Consider the following 22,729-nt stretch of genomic DNA (forward strand, 5'->3'; position numbering starts at 1 on the left):
AGGCAACAGCTTAACCCACTGAGCCACCCAGGCGCCCCTATTCTGTCATTTTTAATTATTTTGTCTATTCTCCTTATCCAAGAGTAAAATTCTTTAGAAAAAGGGCTGTATTTTAGTTTTTCTTTGTATTGCTAGTGCCTAGCGTAACTACAGTGTTATTATTATAAGTACTTAATAAATATTGATTTAATATATGCTGTGTTTCAAAAGTAATCAAGAGTCTGACTATAAGAAGGCCAATCTACTTAGTGGATTAGAGATAATCAGAGATAAGCATTTCTCAAACCTCTATGTTCAGAGGAATAAGAAAGATTCCAGATTCAGCATCAAACCATTCACTCAGTTTAGATTCTAGAAAGACACTGAATTATGTGCTTTACAAGTATTTTCTGTAATACTCGAAACATCTTTGTGTAAGAGAGGTAGCTTGATGTCCCTGTTTTATAGGAAAGGAACTTCAGACTAAATGCTTTGACTGAGGCCACCTAGCCATTTGTACTGGGAAAGAGTACAGGACATTTATAAACATAGCAAGATAAGAAATCATGGCTTCGAGGAACACATTTAACACATGTTCAGTGAACACACACTATGTGCCAGACAACATTCAAGGAACTATGAATTTAGAAGGAAAAGAACAGACAACTTTTTCTGCAGTCATGGATCTTATATTCTATATGGTCATGGATACAATGGATACTACTCCAACCAACATTTTAAAAGAGAAGAATTTTTAGCCTTCAACTAACTTGAGGTAGTAAAGATAGGAAAAGATAAAAAAAAAATATTGAGCCATACAGACATAAGCAGCTTGCTTTATGCTTCTTCTTCTTCTTCTTCTTTTTTTTCCCCCCTTAAGTATTAGTTGAGTAAGAGGAACAGATTTTCATATATACAGGGCTTTGCCAGCAATATAGACATCATAACCTGGCCCTGGCCACGTGCCCTGGAGTAGCCAATTCTTTGGCCATGATATTTGTCAGAGAGACCAAACAATGCCCGTATGAGCAGTGGCAGGCTTAGGAAAGAGTCGAAGGGAAGGAAAAACTGGAAAAGGCAAGATGAGGTAGGAAAATTGAAAAGGCAATGGGGCAGAAAGGGTACAAGGGCACACTTACCGCCAACACTACCCTCGGTGGATCCTCTCTCTGACCATTGCCCATACTGACCATTATTGTGTGACTTAGGACCTAGAACAATTCCTATCACTTAGCTGGTGTTCATTGAGTGTATTAGAAATATGATTTATTGAGATGAGGCTATTCATTAAGTCAAAAAACATTTTTTGATTGCTCTGCTATCCTAACCATAGTATAAAGTCTCGGTCCTTGCCCTTAAGGAATACACCCAATATTTGGGGAAACATAATCAGATTATTGAAAAGAAAGTGTGATAAATACTGTTAACAGAGAGGTGAATAAAGTGTTATGAAAATGCTAGAAAGAGATGCTTGCTCTGTCTCAGGATGAGGGGAAGCATTCATGGAGAGTACAGCATTTGAGCTAGGAAGGCTATTTAAGGCATGGTCTGGAGAGACTTTCTCGTTCAGGATATGATGAGAATGTCACAGTGGCTAGAAACAAAACACATGGACAGAAGAGGTTTGGGACACGTGAAATTTGCAAGGCCAGGCTAAACATTTTTATTATAGCCTGGAGCATCCGGCAGGCAGTAGGGGCACACGTTAGTTCACCCTCTGCTTTGCCATCAGAGCTATCTTCTTAAAAATATGTTTTATGATGTTAATACCCTTCTCAAAGCCACAAAGCCACTCAACCATCACATAGTATTATGTAATATGGGTTTCCACATACTCTTGGGGCCTCTAGATAGACATGAACATGAATGTCCCATTGTGGAAACAAGAGTCCACCATAGGTCATTAACTTTCATGGCCTTAGCCCCACTTCCTGGTATCCCTGACCTGGTATAATCCTGACTTTCACTGAATTAGTGTAGATCTGTGTAACCAACAGAACATAGAGGGAATAATGGTATGCCATTTCTAAAACAAGGTCATAAAATATATTGGGGCATCTCTCTTCTTCTCTCTTGGTTTATTTGCTCTAGAGAAAATCAATCACTATGTCTTAAGGACACTCAAGTAGCCTGTGGATTGCCTCATGTGGCAAGAAACTTAGGCCTCCTGGGAACGGTCATATGAGTGAGCCATCTTGGAGGCAAACTCTTTAGCCCTGGGCAAGCCTTCTGATGGTTGCAGCCCTAGCAGGAATCCTGACTCCAGCCCCCTGAGTCACCAGCTATGCCACCCCAAATACCAGACCCATCAAAACTTTTAGATAATAAATGTTTGCTGTTTAAAACCACTACACTTGAGGACAATTTGTTAGGCAGCAATTGATAATTCATACATCATTGATCATATAAAGCTTAGGGTTCAGAGGAACTCCAAGGATTAAGTAGGGCAGGCACTAATAACTGTGTTCAACATTTCCTATTGAAGCTTGAAGAGATGTGATCAGAGTTGGCACACGTTGAGACTTCTTTATGGTTCCCGATTCCAAGAGACGTAGGGCTTGGTCCAAGCTTGCATGAGTAATTAAATGTTAAGAACTCCATTTCCTGACTGTAAGTCTAGGTCTCTTGCCATTATATTGTGCTATGATCCATAAAAATAACTTAATTTAACCTTTTTTGTTTATAAGAGATATCTACCCACTTGCTGCAGATCCGTCACTCAATTTGTTAAGAATTACTCATCATCATATGATATAGTGTTTAAGAGAGTGAAAGATAGTTTGAATTCTCATTGTGGTGGGCTGGATAGCCGCCTCCAGGGATAGCCAGGTCCTAATCCCTGGAATCTACCCATGTTACCTCTGTAACATTTTACCTCTGTATGGTAAAAGTGATTTTGTAGATGTAATTCACTTGAAGATCCGACATGGAAAGGTTATCCTGGATTATCTGGGTAGAACATAATCTAAATGTAATCACAATTGTCCTTGTAAGAGAGAAGGAGAAAGCAATCTGATAAAAAAGTCATTGTGACGCTGGGCAAGGAGAGAAAAGATGATGTGATGCAGGGCCATAAGCCAAGGAATGAGAATAGCATCCATCCTGGAAAAGACAAAGAAACAGATTCTCCCCTAGAGCCTCCAAAAGGGGCCAGTTCAGCTGACCCTTTGATTTTAGCTCACTGAGACTGATTTCAGATTTCTGATCTCTAGAATCCACACACAGTCGTTCCAACATATCCTAGTCCTATTAGTTTGTGTAGGACAATCTTTTCTAAACTCTCTGTTGTCCTCTGTAAAAGGGGAGCAATACAATGTCTATTTCAGAGTTGCTGTTAGGTTGAATAGGATCATTCATGTAAAATGTTCCGGATAGGACTTGGCACATGGAAAGTTCTTTATAAAGTTGGCTGCTGATTTGTTCTACATAGGTAGATTGCAGCATTTTTTTTTTTTTTTTTGCTTCTTTTGAAAATTCAAGTACAGTACTGAGTATCCCTTAGATTATATAAAGGGTTGACTATTTGTTAACTGTTCTCTTGTTACTATCCTGTCAGGCGCCCTGACCCTATTTGCCTCATCCTCTCTGATTGTCCTTTCTCAAAAGTTGACTGCAGGATGCAGAAAAGGCCAGTGGATGGGATGACTGGAAAATAACCCATGAATGAGAAAACTAAAGAGGGTTTTGAAAGGATTTCTTTGCCTATTATCTGCTTTCAGAGAAAGCCACACAAAACAGTTGAAAAGTTATCCCATTGGTAGAGATCTCTAGAGAGGGAGTGCCCACAAACTTTCGTAGTACAGTTGAAGATTGCTGTTGATGTTCAAAGAAGACTTCCCTGATGGCTCTAATTCTTCTGTATATATAAAAAAAAAATAGAATGGTTTTATTTTTGAAAGCTGCTTGATACCCAGTGGGGCCTGGAAGAGTTTATCACAAAAGCAGCCGTGTTTTGTCAGCTGGCCATGTCTCTAGTTCAGCTTCAGGACTACTGATGGTAAGATACAGCATAATTGTGCAAACCTTTTCTTTTCCATATCCTGGATTCAATTTCAAAATTTCACTGATTAAAACAATAAATATATTTATTTATATTATTCCTCCCTACAACTCTATTTTAGATAGATTCTGGTATTTTCTCCTTTCTACAGATTTGGCATTTGTATTTTGTTTATATGTACTGATTACATTCACATAGATGAAGTGCTCTTTGCTTTCTGTCATAAGCCCTCGTGGGCAGGACCAGCTTTGCCACCATTTTCTGCTATAGTGCTTGATGGAACTTCTTGTGCCCCATGATAGTTTTATGATGATGGAGATGACACTATAAGACGAGGCCAAAGGAACATTTTTAAAATAGGCTCTGATGCTCTTGGTCTTCAGTGCTTGTATCTCCATTTACAGAGTCAAGAACTGAGGAAGAACTGCTGTATCATCATGACAAACTGTGGGCAAACAGCCGAGACCAGTGATTTTCTAAAGCCCTGCAAAATCCTGGTCCCATTAGTTGGAGAGCGCTACGGAAACAAATGAATCTGGTTCACTGACTTGGCCTCTAATGCCAGACTGAGGTTTACCCGAAGGACAAAAGACCAAGTTGCTTTCTATCTCTGAACATGTCTCAAACCCGGACATTGCCTATCTCCATCACTGAATCTCCACGCTTGCCCGTAGCCATGGTCAGCAGTTCATTAGAGGGGAATCCGTTTTTCCTAATTCAGCCTGGATGGGTTGATACTTGTTGAGTTAACGAGATGTGGTTCCTGGTACAGGAACAAAGTCAGTCTGAAGTCAGCTGACCAGGATGTCTTTCTCTCCAATGGAGACCCAACTACTTAAATCAGCAATGGAGGCAGACATCTCTTAATTGAAACTTTTGTTTAGCCAACAGAGATTGATGGCTGAGGTAGAGCTCACCTCCACCATTAGGAATTTTACTGCCTCACAGGTGCCATCTGATGGTAGCAGTTGAACAGAACCTCAGCAGGTCTTCTGTAACAGCTTTGAGAGCGCTGAGTATTAAGCCAAGCACAAAATGCTTTTTCTTATTTGGATGGTCTGGTTGTCCAAGGTAGGTGAAGAATGGACAAAGGCACTTCTAGAAGGTGATGCTTGAACTCTCTCGAGATAAGAGGCTCACACCAGCCTTTTGCTTTTGTGGGGAATCAAAATTTAGCATACCATCTATAATCTTCCCAGCTTTATGGAACTCAGCTCACAGGTTCTAGGAGAGAAGATGAAACTTTCATTTATTTACCCCACACATGGAGAGATACTGTGCATAATTATTCAACTAAAAGCTCATAGTAGATTTGGTTGCATTTTATCTGTTTACACAAGATCAACTCCCACCATAAACACTGAATTCTGTTTATAACAGAAGGGCAGGATCTGTGGGTAGCCTCAGCAGAGAGCTCCAGGCTCTTTTTTTTCCCTTTTCACAGAGACTCCAAAGGAATGTGCCTTTGCACCCGCTCACTAGCATCCCTAAATCATGATTAATTTAAAACCGTTTCTCTCCTTGGTTAGGTCTGACACAAACAACTGCTTTGCTGTCACATTGATTTTTCTGTCCTTGCAGATTCAAAGCCAGGGTTGAGTCCTCTTAACAGGGTGAGTTCTCTGACAAGGAAGTTTTGCAACCGAATTTACAGCTGGAGTCAAGCTTGTCAGTGAGGGCCAGAGGGGAACTGTCGCAATCCACTGGTTAAGTATGCATTTAATAGTGTTTATCCAAGCAAGTTTGTGATTTCTTCACTCTCTCCAGCAAATATGTTATTTGTAATACCTATCTTCTCTAATCTAGGTGTTTGAAAAATGTCTCTAACGTGTGTGGGCTAGAAGACATTTTGTTTTTCTGTGGGTATATTCATTTAACAAGGGCAGTGTTTGAGGAACTATCAAAAACTGCTTGTCATCTTTCCAGATCACCTCTCTCTGCAGTGACCATGACTTAATCCAGAAGGAAAACAAGGTAATCTTTTCAAATAAACATTCTCAAGGATGTTTAGAGGGAACCCGATTGCTAGTATGCAGAGCCCTCCCTGGGACTGAAAATAGTTACATTGAGGGAGTCCAATTGCAGTAAGTTGGAGTGTTTGTAAGCGTTTGGTATTTTCAGATGATTAACAATAATAAGCTAAATTGCAAGCAAAGGGGTGTGTGTGTGTGTGTGTGTGTGTGTGTGTGTTTTCAAAGAGTGGGGCTTGAAGAGTCACTTAGGATCTGGTTCCTCAATGCTGTTGGCGGAAAATGAAGCACAGAGTAGTTAACCACTTCCAGTCATAAAAGGAGTTGGTGAGGACCATTGGCAATATTTGGAACCTAGGCCCATTAGTTTTCACGGAGCTAACCTGCTTCTGGTAAGAATAACTAAGAGAGGAAGAAGAATTTGATCATCAAGTAAAAAGGGAGCTCTAAACCAAAACAATTGTTGTATGCAGCTTATTAGTGCATTCTTCCTAGTCTCAAGGAACCTGGCATGTAAGAAAAGGAGAAAATGCAGTCTGTGGATTAAATACACAAAACTTACTTGGATGATAGAATGAATTACATCAACAGCTAAATCACGGACACAAGAGTTTTTCATATTACTGACAACATTATTTTGAATTATAATTTTTTCCCCCAGTCCCTTCCATTCTGGTTTCTGGGCTTTTGAAGGACAGGCCTCTTTTTCATTTGGGTATGAAGTCCCTCTACTTAAGGCTGATCCTGGTACAGATGAGGAGAGGAAGGGGTAAATGAATAAGTTGGTCTTGAATTTGGTGTTTTTCTTCTCTCACTGTTTGTGGGCCTGATGTTCTCTAATTTATCATTTGTTATTAAAGATGCCATATGTTCAGGGACACCCAGATGGCTCAGTCAGTTAGGTGGCTGACTCTTGATTTCACCTTCTCTTTCTCCCTGTCCCTCAGTACCTCCCCCCACTTGCGTGCTGTCTCTCTCTCAGATAAATAAATCAATCTTTAAAAAAAGGATGCCATACACTCAAAGCATCTTTTAAAATATGTCACCACGTATCCGTGACATAAATATATTATTACCTTGTTAAGAAACTTATAGCACGGCCAAGCAACAGAAATACAATGTGAGACACGTGCATAATTTAAAATTTTCTAATAGCCATGTTAAATTTTTTTTAAAAAAGTGTATTTTATTTAACTCAGCATCTCTAGAGCATTGCCCTTTCAACAAGTAAACTAATAGTATTAATTTAAAAAATTACTAATAAGATACCTTGCATTCTTTCTCTTATACTAAGTTTTTAAAATCCAGTGTACATTTTACTCTTAATGGGCATCTCAGTTCAGACCTACTTTTGACTAGAATGTAGACTGCCACATGTCAAGTGACCAGCGGGCGCTTTCAGGCACTGTATTGCTCAGCACGGCTCTAGTGTTCATATGTAGGTGTAGGGAGCATTTCCCAGCCTAACACTCACCCCCTTGCTCTTATGCACACTTTCAACACCCATAGTTTGGAAATAATCCCATCCTTAGTGTTCCATGAAAACTGGGAGACCAACCATCTTGATTTACACAAGGGTTTTCTGGACACTGGACTTAGTCTCAAGCAAAACAGAATGGCTGTTCATCCCACATGGAAACCATACCTGTTCCATCAACACCTCTTACCTTCTTGGCCACAGGGAGTGGATCAGACGTAGAACACATCAACCTGTTGCCAGTCATGGGATTTTGTGGGAACCACTGGAAAAAGAATGTCACTTTCTGCTGTAGTTATTATCTCGAGCTTTAGCTCACCTTCTTTACATCGTGAGGAGCGAGCCTTGTTGACAGTAATTCCCACTTCGGAGAAAACCAGCGGTAGGCAAAAACTGAGTCTTGGTGACTTTTTTTTTTCAGTTCCTGGATCCAGCCTTGCATGAAGCTACTCTGCCCTTGAACTTTTCAGTAAGCCCAAACATTCTTTACATCTCCCTTTGTTTACTTTCTTGTCTAAACCATTCAGGTTAGATTTCCATCACTTGAAACTAGAACAGTCTTGGCTAATAAAATAGGTTAAAAAAAATAAAGGAGTCCTAGAAATCTACTTGGAATTCTACAGGCTTATATGAAACATAATCAGAGATTGTCTATTTTTCTTTGATGTAGCCTCTGGAGCTCTGGGGTGGGTGTGTGTGAACACGTGCATATGAATATGTATGAGTGTGTGTGTGTGTGTGTGTGTGTGTGTGTGCATAAGTGAGTGTGTATGTGTTCTCTCTCATGCAGCCTAGGAACATGGAGTCTTTTTGTGACAAAGGGGTTGAAGGCAGTGAAATAGCTACATACTGGCAATAACCTATGAATTGGTGGGGATATTTTGAAGTAAGAAGCAATGGAGACCTTCGTTTTTTTTTCCCTCTCCTGTCTCTTTCCCTCTTGCTCTCAGACCTTTGCACTTTGCTCATGTTGTGGGTGCTTTGCTCCTTTGTAATGACTTTCATGATGGATCGAAGTTTCTTTTTAGGTATTAGAACCATCTAAGCTTCATGAGATTTCCAATGTGTGGGCTAGGGTCCCTTGGGAGATTGTAGAGTGGTGAAGTCGAACCTCTGAAAACCCATCCATCCATTTATCTCTTCTTAATCAATGAATGCTAAAAGTGAAACCATTAACACGTGGAAGGATTCTAACACTTTTTGACAGCTCCAGGAGAAGAGTGAGTACATATTCAATAGATGTCATTGAGCTACTAATATGTAACTTGACAAGGTTAAATGCCCTCTATGAAGAATTTAACATACGTTATAGCATAATATTTAGACTTCATTATGTTCCTTGTTGTTTTGAAACAGAAATATATATATATATTTTTTTTTCTTTATTCACTATTCATTTTTTTTATAATTTTTTATTTTTTATAAACATATATTTTTATCCCCAGGGGTACAGGTCTGTGAATCACCAGGTTTACACACTTCACAGCACTCACCAAAGCACATACCCTCCCCAATGTCCATAATCCCACCCCCCTTCTCCCAACCTCCCTCCCCCCAGCAACCCTCAGTTTGTTTTGTGAGATTAAGAGTCACTTATGGTTTGTCTCCCTCCCAATCCCATCTTGTTTCATTTATTCTTCTCCTACCCACTTAAGCTTATTCATTATTCATTTAACAAACTTATTTTTTAAACTATTATATCCTTGATGAATTTAACACCTAGTGGAGAAAATAGGCTTACAAACATATGACTACAAAACCACGTGTGAGTATGTAAAGAATGGAGAAACAGCACTGCAGAGGGGAGGAAGAGCAGCACCAGAGGGCAGAGGTGGGGATGCGTGGGCAACAGCTTCAAGACAGTCAGAGAAGCTCCCTGCTAGCATGGTGCCTGATTCCTGACACAGTGATGTATATCTGCCCTATTGAAAAGCTCTTTACCTTTTTCGGGTGAGCATTTCATTATTTTACAATGACAAATTTTACTTTGTTTTTCTGCCTCATAGTGACATAAGTGACAGAACCTTGAATTGTGAAGCAGAAAAGTTGGGTTCTTTTTTTTTTTTTTTTCATGTGATACTGAATAATTTTATTATTATTATTATTAATATTATTATTATTATGTTCAATTAGCCAGCATGTAGTAGTACATCATTAGTTTTTGATGTAGTATTTGATGATTCACTAGTTGAGTATAACACCTAGTACTCATTACCATACATGCACACTTAACTACATTTGCTGGATTTGCTACTGATCATGTCTATGGGCAAAACCTCTTAAGTGTCTGGGGCTGGAGTTTCCTCACCTTCGAAGAAAGGCAGATCCACCAATTCATCTAGAATAGTTTCCTTTTTGAAGTTCAAACACTACAAAGCCTTCAACAGTGTCCTCTGTTTCTACTTTTACCGTCTTTCTGTTAAGAGTGATTACCTGGAAACCACAGTCCAGAAGCAAGTCATTGCAATGAGGCATCAGGGGAACTCAACTTACAAGAGAAAAATTTCATCTCATTTTATTTTTACCAAAGTCAAAAGATCATCCCATCATAGCTACAGGATTTCTTCACTTAGACACAGCCTAGGACAGACCAGTGAAGATTTGGCAAATCAGGTTAATGATGGTAGAAAGAGTCTCATTAAGTGCCTCAGTCTATCATTCCTGGATTTACAAATGAAGAATAGTGAATTTCTTCCAATAGTCAATAAATATCCTGCTATTTTCCTATCTAGAAACAAAACAAAATAAAAAAAACAAACAAACATTTTTGTATGGGCATAATTTAGAAGCATTTTATCAAATTCTTCATTATAGAATTTAGATTTTTTTAAAAACCACAGTGAGATAACACCTCACACCAGTCAGAATGTTTAAAATTAACAAGTCAGGAAATGACAGATGTTGGCGAGGATGCAGAGAAAGGAGAACCCTCCTACACTGTTGATGGGTATGCAAGCTGGTGCAGCCAATCTGGAAAACAGTATGGAGGTTCCTCAAAAAGCTGCAAATAGAGCTACCCTATGGCCCAGCAATCGTACTACTGGGTGTTTACCCTAAAGATACAAATGTAGTGATCTGAAGGGACACGTGCACCCGAATGTTTAGAGCAGGAATGTCCACAATAGCCAAACTATGGAAAGAACCGAGATGTCTATCAACAGATGAATGGATAAAGAAGATGTGGTGTATATATACAATGGAATATTATGCAGCCATCAAAAAATGAAATCTTGCTATTTGCAATGACATGGATAGAACTAGAGGGTATTATGCTGAGTGAAGTAAATCAATCAGAGAAAGACAATTATCATATGATCTCTCTGATATGAGGATTTTGAGAGGCAGGGCAGGGGATCATGGGGCGTAGGAGGGAAAAAATGAAACAACATGGGATTGAGAGGGAGATCAACCATAAGAGACTCTTAATCTCATGCAATAAAATGAGGGTTGCTGGGGGTCAGGAGGGAGGGATGGGGGGTGGGGTTATGGACATTGAGGAGGGGATGTGCCATGGTGAATATGTGAAATGTGTAAACCTGATGATTTACAGATCAGAACCCCTGGGGCAAATAATACATTATACATTAATTAAAAAAAGGAATTTAGGTTTTTCAAGAATTGGCTTTCTTGTTATGTTTAATTTTAATTGTACCTGGGAATGCATTTGTGTATGTAGTTATGAAGTGGAGAGAAAAAGAGAGAGTGACAGACAGAGGTGGGGAGAGGCTGTCTCTTATGCTGTGTTTCCCAAAGCTTAGTGTAGGTCTGCAGCTTAAAGATCAAAATCATGTTTAAGATTATATGAGAAAATGAGAGGCTAGAGAAGGAATAACTATTTATTGACCACATTGGTGCACTTAGACTCTGACACTGGATTTTTTGGTTTCAAAACTCTTTTTAATATTTGTTTCTTTTTTTTTTTTTGATGTTAATGATAATATCTCATTATGTTTTATGAACATATGTGGCAGTTAATATACATTGTATTTTGATAAATTAATATACATTCACCTTAAAATCCACAAAGACTCTGGCTTTTACAAAATGAATGCTTTTCCTCACTGCAGGTTGAAACTGATATTTCACTTCTCTGCAGCTAAGCGTGAGACAGTGGTGATCACATGATAATTCAGCAGAAGGGTCACCTACTGGCTCTTACGTTGCTCTTCCAGATTTCACGTTTCCTTAAAAGGACAGGGCTGCAGGGTGAAACCCCAGATACTCAATATGGTGCATCTGAAGAGTTGTCCTCTTCATGATACCAGAGTCACAGACCTTGTGACACGTCCAAATACACCATGTTTACTAATTATTGGATAACACTCGGATTTCCCAGCTGACCTCTGCTACGTTAAATGTGGCCAGCACACCTTCCTACTGCCCTGTGATTAGCCTATAAAAGCTGATGGGAGGTATCATCCAGCATTAAAAACAACTGGCACCAACAGCTTCCTGTTTAGTGTGACTGTAACTCCCGACCATTTATTAAGAACTCAAAGCCTTCACTGTATCAGAAGCGGATGCGTCTCTAAGTATGACCTTCTCTCCATCTCACCTCCCCACTGTCACAGCTTTGGCTTCCCTTGCTCAGGCCGTGGCTGTGGCTTCAAAGGGGCCCATTTTTATCTGGCTGTAAGGCCAAGCGAACTAATCTTGCAAAACAGTTCTGCTACATATTTCATTCTCTTCCTTCTAGGAATTTATATATTAACAAACTGTGAAGCCTTTGAAGCTGAGCTTTTGCACAAAGCTACACCGAGAATGTAGAGCTAAGTTGCCACCCCATTGTCACCTCCCTGTCACCTAACTCACATGGCAGTAAGTAGCCTGCAGTTAGAGTTTTCGGTTGCTTTCTTCCTTCATCTAAAGGAAAATACCAGAATGGTGTCTAAAAAAATGTGGCTTGGAGGTCTGGTAGTACGAACCATGGGGTTATTGCCTATGGAGATCCCACTGCAAATCCTTTAGCACATTTGCCTCTTCTACCTTTTGTGTGTTTCGTCTTGGATGCTTTCTGCCCTCTGGCACATTATTTCTGCATAACTGGAGAAGAGATGATATTTGAACCAACAAACAGCCATGCTGTTTAGTTCGCTCATCTGGAGGCAGGTACAGAGGGAAAAGTTAAGCTTGTCCTGAGCTCAGCTCTGTCGGTCCCGGTCCCTCTACTCACTGTCCAGCAACTCACCCTGACCCATTTCTTAAGCAACATGGCAAGAGAGCAGGAAACCCTAATTGTTTGTCTGTTATTCATTCATTTGGGGTAAACTGCAGACCTCCTTGCTGCAAAGCACTGACCTTCACTGGGAGGGTCATGAAGGATCAGAACATCTATCTGGTTCCTGCTCTGAAAGGGTGGCCTCTGTTCATGTCCTTCCAGAATGACCCCAGCTCCCCTGCCGCGACTTACAATCCAATAGGCAAATTGCAGAAGGGACTTCCTCCTTTGGAAATCTCTACTGAACTATAAAAACTGAGGGAATTGGAATTTAGCCCCTTTTCTAGATTTGCCTTCTTTTGTTCCTCTAAGCACACCTCATGTGGCAACAAAACTGTACCGTTTAGCTTCCCCTGAACCCGGCCTACCCTTGTCAGCCTGCACAACTCATCAAAGGACTGCCATCTACACCCAGTACCCTGCTCGTCCCCCCTACCATTGGGGAGCACATCCTTCTTTTTCAAAGGCATATTTCAAATATGTCTTCTGTTCATCTGGGTAAAATTTTCCTTTGCCTGTAGACGCGCAGAAAACGACAGAGAGAACAATAAACTTTGGAGTCTAAAGGATTTCCTTCAGCTCTTGGGCTCTACTGCTTACTAAGTATGTCCCATTGTAAAAGTTACTGGGGCCCTCTGGCCTCAGTTTCCTCATCTGCAAAATAGATGATGCTACTGCAAGAGAGTGATGGCTTTTTGATGGGGGTCATTCCCATAAATGGTCTAGCACTCAGTATCTGGAACTTAGTGGGATCTCGCCAAGTATTAGTCATTGTCCTTTTTTGGAAACCTCCGCTATTAAATTTCTGTTTAAATAACTGTTTGCAGGACTATATCTTGCATTAGAATCCAAGTCACTTAAGAACAGGCACTATGGCTTATTTGTGTGGGGTTCCCTGTAGCCTTGCACCATCCGCCCTACCTATCGGATGCTCAGGCACATTGGGTACACCAATGTGTCACTGTAAAAATTAAAAAAAAAAAAAAAAATGATCACAGGCCTGTGAAGAGACAGACTCAGTGGGTGAAAGGCAGGACTGGGTACAAAGTCCGGTTTCTTGAAAGCCCTTGCTGAGCACAGCAAGGTTCTTAAGGGTATGGTCCTTGCAGGAAGAAAGTGGCAGTCTCTGTGTGCAAGCTCATATTATTTAGGGCCCCAGGGTGACCTCTCCCTGGGATCATGAACAAGATGAATCAGGAGAAGGAAGAACAGAGATGTGGCCAGCTGTCCTCAGATCCTGAGACATTCCAAACACGAGGGAGAGACTTAGTTTTTCTTGATTAATCTTTGGTGATTTATTCTTTGGACATCATTTAAAAGGAGCATTTTAAAGTAAATTAATTGAACTCCCATGACCTTTTACCCCACTTGTATCATCAAAAGAAACAAGATCTTGAAATTAAAAAAAAAAAATACTTGATTTATTTTCTGTGACTTACAAACTACTGAGGAATGTCAGTTTTTTTTTTTTTTTTAATTGTAAATAAAAACTCCAGCCTTTCCGGCAGCAAGTCGAAATATCCCAAGTTTGAAACATTCCTATTTTAGCAAATGAATGTTGAGGGACGGGTGTCATATATATGGGTGGATGATGAATATATAATCTAAGACACACAAAAATGAGAAATTATTAGCTGTCTCTAAAGTAGTCATTTCCCATTTGACTATATTGACCTGACAATATTCTTGAGTTCACCGCTCTCCAATAATACTTGAGTAAATTCTCATTATAAGCTAGTGTTCTTCAAAGTGCAGGTAGTAGTCTATTAGGGAGTTCAACTTAGTGTTTTTTTTTTTTTAAATTAATGGAATAGAGAAGTATAGAGAATAAAATAGAAGAAAGAGTATCTGAATGTGTCACACAATAAGGATGAATTTTATTTTATTAAACTTCCATTTGCATTTTATATATGCATTATGAAATGTGTTTATGCAAGTAGTGAGTTGGTGTGTACAATGTAGTTTTCGCTGTGGTCATCTCTCAAAAATGTTGGAAGCTGCTGAATCTGTCCGGCTTCATAATGCTTTGCTTACAAATTGTGCAGTGATAGTGTTAAAGCTCTGACCAATGAAATGTCAAAGGAGGTTGTGGTGGGAAAGGTGGGGTTTGGGAAACGATTCTTCACTCAAATTATGGCGTCCAGTGGAGCTACTCTCCTTTCTTTCATTGGATATTGTTCTAACTGTACATACTTCCTAGAGCTGTGGTACCATCTTGCAACCACAAAGGGAGCTCATATGAGATCATATTGAATGTAGCAAAGTAGAAGGAAGATGGAGGGAATCTGGTCTTAGATTTAATGTTAAGGTGTGATATTAAATACTTCAGGAAATATTCTACCTCTAGGCTTGTTACACGAGATAATAAATCCCATAACTATTTAAAGACTTGAGTTAGTATTTTGTGGCTCATAGTTGAAACAAACCTAAAGGATAAAGAAAACTTATGTTAGGAAGTGAAAGTAAATCAAACACTTGTGTTTAGGTGTGTTGGAAGGGATGCATGGAAAGGTAGTGAGGGTCAGATTATGAAGGATGTTGAATTTTAGGACCAAACACTGACATGGAGATGGTAGAGGCTTCTAGCTATGAGTATGGACTCAGGAATAGATACATTGCACTTAAATCTGTGTCTTACTTATTAGCTAGGTTGCCTTGGGAAAGTAATTGTTTTGAACAATGGGGTTGGAATATTAATCGAGTGCCATTGTCCAGGGTGGATTGAAGGCTAGGAGAAATTGGAGGCAGTGAAACTGGGGAGAAGGCTGTGGTGATAAGCGAGCAGTGAGCAATGAGGGATGTGCTCTGGAGGTGGAAAGAAAACCCAAAGAAAGGAGGCACTAAAACAGGTGGACTTGATAGGCTAAGTACGGGAGACCCGACTGGAGAAGGACTCCAGTATAGTGCTGATTTCAGTGCTGGAATGCCCAAGTGAAGAAGAGACGTGTGTGTGGTAGGCTGGGAGTCAAGAGTGGGCAGGAGGTCACTTCTCATGATCCCCTTTACAGGATGGCACTGTATGTACTTTTAATTTCCTCATCCAAAGCCTCATTTTATGGATGGTGTGCCAAAGTTCTGAGAAGTTAAGATCTTCTCCTGAATGACATAGTAAATGGAAGAGCTCAGATTTAACCCCAGGTCATTTTTACTTCCAATCTCTTGAGAGTTACCCAGGATCAGGATAAGAAATAAGGAAATCATTGGGAGGTGAACAGGTTTTAGTGAGAAGACAGAGTTTAACTACAGATCCATAATACAGGTAAGTAAATAAAGGAGGCAGAGTGAATAGGGTTTGAAGACAGATCTTTCTAACATGTTTTTTTTAATTGAAAAAAAAAAGTCAGGTGAGGAAATAAAGACAACTATTGGTGGAGACAGAGAAGTGTGAGGATGGCATAGATGCAGTGAGTGCTAAGGAAGAGTGTGCAGCTAGATATGGGGCCTCTGGTGTCACTGCTTGAGAGATGAAGGGATTTAAGGCTGAAAAAATGGTATCAAATACAATAATAAGCTGTTTCCTGGTGACTTTGAAGCAAGAAATCCCAATAAGCTTGGCAAACATATGTGCTAGATTATAGGATATGGGAGTGAGTGGAGAGAGATTGGGGACCACTAATGAAAAGTCACAATGGAAAGTAAAGATTTGATATGAAAGGGAAGGTCTTTTCTTGTTTAAAGTTAAAAAAAAAAAAAGAAATAATTTGAAAGTACTTTAGAAAAGAGGAATACTTGATGGAAAAGAAATGTAGAGAAAGTTGGAGGGAAGAAGGAAAAGAGAGGAAAAAGAGGAAGATGGGGAGGAAGAGAAAGAAGAAGGAGGAGGAAGAGGAGAAGGAAAAGGAGGAAGAGGAAGAGAGGAGGAGGATGAAGACGTTGTCCCCAGAAAATAGGGAGAAATTTATCTGTGTATCAAGTGCATTGTAATTTAAAAGAGGTGAGTATGAATAAAAGAACTATGGAGTAGTATCTAGGGGTCAGGAGACATTACAGGCTATCCTAATGCCTAACACCCAATGCCCTCAAGAGAATGTGAGGAGAAAATAGACACTGAGCAGGGGATGTGGAATTTGTAACCAATGACTTAAGAAAATGCTACAAGGGTATAGTGAACCCAACACTGAAGTGATATTGGTATCACTCTGTGCAGCAAGTTCTGATGTTGTCAGTGGAAAGAGCTCAGAATTCCAGTCATGACTCTGCTATAATTTGTTGGAAAATCTTATTTTTAAAAAATACATAAATTCAAAAAATGGGCAGAAGACATGAACAAACACTTCTCCAAAGAAGACATACAAATGGCTAACAGACACATGAAAAAATGTTCATCATCATTAGCCATCAGGGAGATTCAAATCAAAACCACATTGAGATAACACCTTACACCAGTTAGAATGACCTAAGTCTACAAGATAGTAAACAACAAGTGTTGGAGAGGATGTGGAGAAAGGGGAACCCTCTTACACTGTTAGTAGGAATGCAAGTTGGCGCAGCCGCTTTGGAAAACAGTGTGGAGTTTCCTCAAGAAATTAAAAATAGAGCTACCCTATGACCCTACAATTGCACTGCTGGGTAGTTACATCAAAGATACAGATGGAATGAAAAGAAGGGCCATCTGTACCCCAGTGTTCATAGCAGCAATGGCCACAATCGCCAAACTGTGGAAAGAACCAAGATGCCCTTCAACGGACTAATGGATAAGGAAGATGTGGTCCATATACACTATGGAGTATTATGCCTCCATCAGAAAGGATGAATACCCAACCTTTGTATTAACATGGATGGTACTGGAGGAGATTCTGCTGAGTGAAATAAGTCAAGCAGAGAGAGTCAGTTATCATATGGTTTTACTTACTTGTGGAGCATAAGGAGTAACACGGAGGACATGGGGAGATGGAGAGAAGTGAGCTGGGGGGAATCAGAGGGGGAGACAAACCATGAGAGACTATGGACTCTGAGAAACAAATGGAAGGCTTTGGAGGGAGGGGCCTGGGGGGTTGGGTGAGTCTGGTGGGGGGGTACCAAGGAGGGCACGTATGGCATGGAGCACTAAGTGTGGTGCATAAACAACGAATCTTGGAACACTGAAAAAAATTGAAAAAAAATGTAAATTCTTAAACATTCATTCATTCATTCTTTAAGGGACCTAGTTTCTTATATTTATATAGTAGAACACATTGCCCACAGCTCCTTACTATATTCTATTGTGGGAATTCACTGAGAAGATGCAGATGATGAAGACAAAGATGATGTTGACAGTGACAAATAACAATAAGAGTAATAAGAATAGCATCTGAAAATTATTGGCTCTTCCTATTGTGGGCCATGTAGTAGCTTTCTACGTACATTAACTTATTTAACCTTTCCATCAGTACTATGAGATTCTTAAAATTACCCCCCCACCCCGGCTCCAGTTTATAGAAGAAACTCAGATATAATGAATTTTGTTGCCTTAACTAACAACTTAAAAGTGACTACTGAAATGGATTCAGCCTCAGTAGCCTGGCTCCAGGTAAAGAATTTTGGAAATATAAAGCTTATATTTTGCCAGGTATTGTTACAAAAGAAATGTTATTATAATAATTTTTTTAAGATTTTCTTTTTAAAAATTTTATTTGACAGAGAAAGAGTGAGAGAGGGAACACAAGCAGGGGCAGAGGGAGAGGAAGAAGCAGGCTTCCCCCTGAGGAGGGAGGCCTGCCTGGACAGGGCTTGAGCCCAGGACCCTGGGATCATGACCGGCGCCAAAGGCAGACGCTTAATGACTGAACCACCCAGGCTCCCCTAAATTATTATATTCTTAAAACACAGGCTGAACAGTTTTCAACAAAGGACATTTTAAAATTAATTTATTTTGATTACTTAAGGTATCTGTTTTTCTAATCCCATTAGCTCTTGATAACATTGCATTTCCATGATTTTGTTTATCCCATCTTTCTGTGGTTTCCTAAGTCCCTGAGGGTGTTTTGTGGTTTTTATACCTTGGAGCAGCAGCAGCATTGCTCTGGGAAGAACGCTTCTCCTCCTACTGCCTGCTCTGAAGCAGGGGGTATGGCAGTGGCCACCTCAAGCTCCCTGGGCAACGCGGAGCCACTTGGTGTCTCAGGCAAAGAGGACAGAATTGAAAGGAATACAACTATGTAAAAGCTAGAGAAAATCCTTTGCCATATCATAAAAATGTGGAATCAAGTTTCAAATGGATTTCCTCAGAGTGTCACTTGAATGACTTCTGCCTCCAGTAGGCACTGAGCATGATTCCGAGCCAACTGTGTTGGGGGTGGTGGTGGCGGTGATCTTTTACCCCAAATACCATACACCAGGGTGGTATTTTACATCGCAGTGATGCGGACTCCAGACTGTTGATCAAGCTTTGTGAGGCGGCTCCAAACAGCCTACTGTACCCGACAGGACATCATTTCTTTCAATACTGGAATGCCTGCACAAGCTAATTTGTAATATCGTCTGACTCAGTTGGCTGCAGTTTGGAATTGCTATGGCTACCTGAGAATTTGATAAAAGAGAGGTTAAAAAAGTTAAGTCAGGGTGACAGCCTCTGTTAGCATTAGGAAGAAAGCCCCAGAAACACAGCTTCGTCCCTGTATTGCATGTGAGTCCCTCAGGGACAGGTCTGGAAACCTGCAGGGACACCGGGCCTAGTTGGGACTGGCCGGAGGAGAGTCAACAAAGGATAAGCTGGGGGCTTGGGATTCGTGGGTTTTGGCATTCCTGTCAGGTGCTGTCAGCAGACTGGCTTTTCAGTTTCCACAGTTCCTATCATTCACAGCCACCTCCTGGGTGGGTGTTCTAAGAGGGAGCGAGAGCCTGTCGAGATGCAGAAAAAGCATGCTTTCGCACACTTTCTCTTTTGAATCTTGCTCCTCTGTTTTAAAGGGAAGCTTCAGTAACAAAAAAGAAGATATTGATTTAGAGCCACAGGAACTAGAGGGTAAACAGTACAAAGCGTGTAGAATCCAGGCAGCAAGGCCAGGGAGGCTGACATCGGCCCACACAGCAGTCTTGCAAATGGTTTAGGCACCTCGTGCTGTGTCTTCAGTGATAGGACCATTCAGGCCCAATTGGAAGCTGTCGATTGCAACCTCAAAAGGTCTTTGTGGTCTGATAACAGGGCCTGACTCTTCAGGTGGCCTTGCTGCCTCCTGCCTAGGGGTTAGCTTGCTTCTGTAACACATTTGTTTAAAATCGATTTCCACAATCTTGGCCTCGGGTTTACTCCACATTTTTGTTAAAAAAAAAAAAAAAATTACATCGGATTGAAAAAGAAAAAAAATTATCTAATGTGAGACAGGCTGTAAACATACAAAAAAGACTGGATCCTAGCTCTGGCAGGTCTTACTCAAAATTAGTGGGAATGCTGTGGACTTGCTCTTTTTGGTATTTCAGGAGTTCTGACTTTTCTTAGATGTTAGATTTCCTTAGATGTTAGCTAATTTTAGATGTGGAGTATACTTAGGAATACCATGTGTTTTTATGCTCTGAAATAAAGGCTAAGCTTAGTGGGTAATGTATTCTGTATAATGTATTTATGGTCTATTTCTGCCCCTACCCCCAGACTCCTACAATGGCTGTGGGCCCAAAGAGTTGAAGTGACTAAAAGCTCTGACTTTCACCTTGTTTTCATACAGAATATGCCAGATCCTACTTCCAGGATGGATAGACTTTAAGTTCGTCCAACCCTAAAATGGATCTTCTGAAATTTTCTAGTCTTATTTTTTGTTAGCAAAAAATCTGAAGTAAACACATATTTGTACAACGGCCTCTCTTTTTCTTCCCCTATAATTTACTACTTTTGCTTTTTAGCATAATTACTATTGTCAAGTTCCCTTTGAAGGAGGAGGCTTATCTTCATTATCGATGTCTTCCTGATTTAAAAAAAATATATATATATATATATATATATATATATATATATATATATATATTAATCAGGTTGTGGCACTTCTCTGCCTAAAACAATTTGTTGGTTTTCCATTATACTGGATAAAACAACTAATTCTCTTCATGGGTCAAAGGACCTCCATGACGTAGACTTTGCCTTTTTGGAGGTTACGGTCCTGGTCCCTTGGTCTCCATTCAAAAAAGCCTCTTTCCAGATCTACAAGCTCTTCCCACCTCAGGCTCTTCACACATGCTGGCCCCGCCATCTGGAATGCTCTTTTGCAGCGATGACTTCCTTTAATTCGAACCTTGCATCTTCAGCTATGTCTTCCCCAACTACCTTATTTAAGTAGATCATTTCCTGCCTTCCACAAGCCCCATCCTCATTTCTATATTCAGCAGCAATTTTATTTCCTTAGACTGCTTATCACAGTTCTTTTAGTTTCTTGCTTATTGCCTGTCTTCTCCACTTAGTTATGAGCTCTGTGAGGTCAGGAACCACATGCTTTTGATCTTCTTGCAGCTGAACAGAGTCCACGTGCCTGGTAGGGATTCAACAAGTAGTTGTTGAATGAATACTTGTGCTTGGAGGGTACATGATGATGAATGTGCCATATATTTGTCATCTTCCATGTAGCAGGATAGAAAGACAACATTGAAGAGGTGACTTGAGTCCCGATGATAGAAGCTCTCGAGAGTATTGTGTAGTAGGGTCACCATCAGCAATGACTTTTTGAGTGGGGAACTAATGTCGCCTGGCTTGTATTTTAGAAAGATTGATCTAGCAAAAATATTACATGCGTGGTTGTAGTAGAAAAACAGCCTTGGGAAGACCAACAGTAGGGAGAGGATTGACCCCAAGGAAGGGGCAGGGTTGCCTGAAAACTGATAAACTAAAGCAGGTAGATAACAGAAAACTCCACCTTTTGATGGCTGTTTTATTCAAAATACCTGTTTTGGGAAGGTTGTTAGGGAAAATGGAATAAAGAGTTGCTTCCTGCCCCAATTCTCCATCCTGAGGGTTACTATCAAAGACACAGCTTGTTGTAGTTTGGCATCATTGGGTATTTTTGCTCTATCCTGGGTCTTCTGGTCGTGTCTGGGGTAAGAAAGTTAAACAGTTGGGTTTTTTTTTGTTTGTTTGTTTGTTTGCTTTTGCTGTTGTCTTTCAGATTTCCTGTATCTTCCAATGCAGAGCCATATTAATTGAGATGCATTTGATTTTGGAATGCTGCTTTTTTTTTTTTTTTTTAATGGAGTATTGTGGGAAAAGAGAGCCAGGCTGTGTGTCTTTAGGAACAGCAATCTCAGTAGATGGAATATAGGGTTTTGAGTCAGGTCTTTGTAGGCTTGGGCCCTGGCTCAATCCTGCAGCAGCTGACTTAAACTGGAGAAGTCATTTAACAACTTGGAGCCCCATTTTCTGATCTATAAAATAAGAATGAATTATACCCTAACTCACAGTAAGTACTTTAAAACTCTGAGCTGCTCCACAGACCTTAGTGACTGGGATTGACAAACACTGTGCCTCTCCATCTAGTTACACATCAACATTTTAACTTCTTTTTATCCGGAAATTAGTGACAGGGGATTTACAGATATGAAGCCTAAGAAGGAGGAAAAGAAGAAAGAGAACTGTGTGTCCAGGTAATAGAAGAATAGTGGTACAGGGCCCATGGGCTGCACACATTCCTTTACCAATAAAATCATCAGGAAATGATGTGCACCAGACACTAAATTCGCAAATATTGTAATGTGCAAACCTGTTTTTTTTTTTTTTTTTTTCCTTTAGTGAATTTGTGATGGCATGGTGGGTAGGGAAGGAGGCAAAGGATTTTTCTGTCATGCTGTCACTGCTATTGACAACCCTTATTATCACTGTAAGGCAGTGGTTTCTAAACTCTGTTGGGTCAGGGACTCTTCGGAGTCTCTGATGAGAGGGACATATACTAGAAGAATTTCCATGTACATCTTCGCCTCCAACTGTGCTTATAAATCACCTGAAACCTGTCTGGAGAGGTGGCCATTTCTGGACCCCAGGTTAAAAGACCTGGATGTAAGACAGTAATTGAATTTTCTATTTATTTATATTTCTATTTCAGTATGTTTTCTATTTTGTTTTGTTTTGCTTGGTTTTAATTTAATTTTCAGTGGGATTGTTCCCTTGGCTCCGAAGCAGTCATGAATGCCTG

The 22,729-nt window shown here is 40.1% G+C and overlaps 1 long non-coding RNA gene across 2 annotated transcripts in view; it reads left to right on the forward strand.

The window, feature by feature from the left end:
* Window positions 1–5,756: 5,756 nt before the first annotated feature.
* LOC309864072 overlaps window positions 5,757–22,729 on the forward strand; it is a 38,281-nt gene continuing 21,308 nt past the window's right edge. Inside the window, exons 1-2 of one of the 2 annotated variants that reach the window (XR_014311370.1) lie at window positions 5,757–5,953; window positions 7,848–7,895. This is a non-coding gene — a long non-coding RNA (uncharacterized lncRNA). The remainder of the gene's footprint in view (window positions 5,954–7,847; window positions 7,896–22,729) is intronic. The other variant, XR_014311371.1, reaches the window with a different exon arrangement.

This window comes from Mustela nivalis (genome assembly GCF_964662115.1).
Source record: "Mustela nivalis genome assembly, chromosome: 5".
Classification (NCBI taxonomy): Eukaryota; Metazoa; Chordata; class Mammalia; order Carnivora; family Mustelidae; genus Mustela; species Mustela nivalis.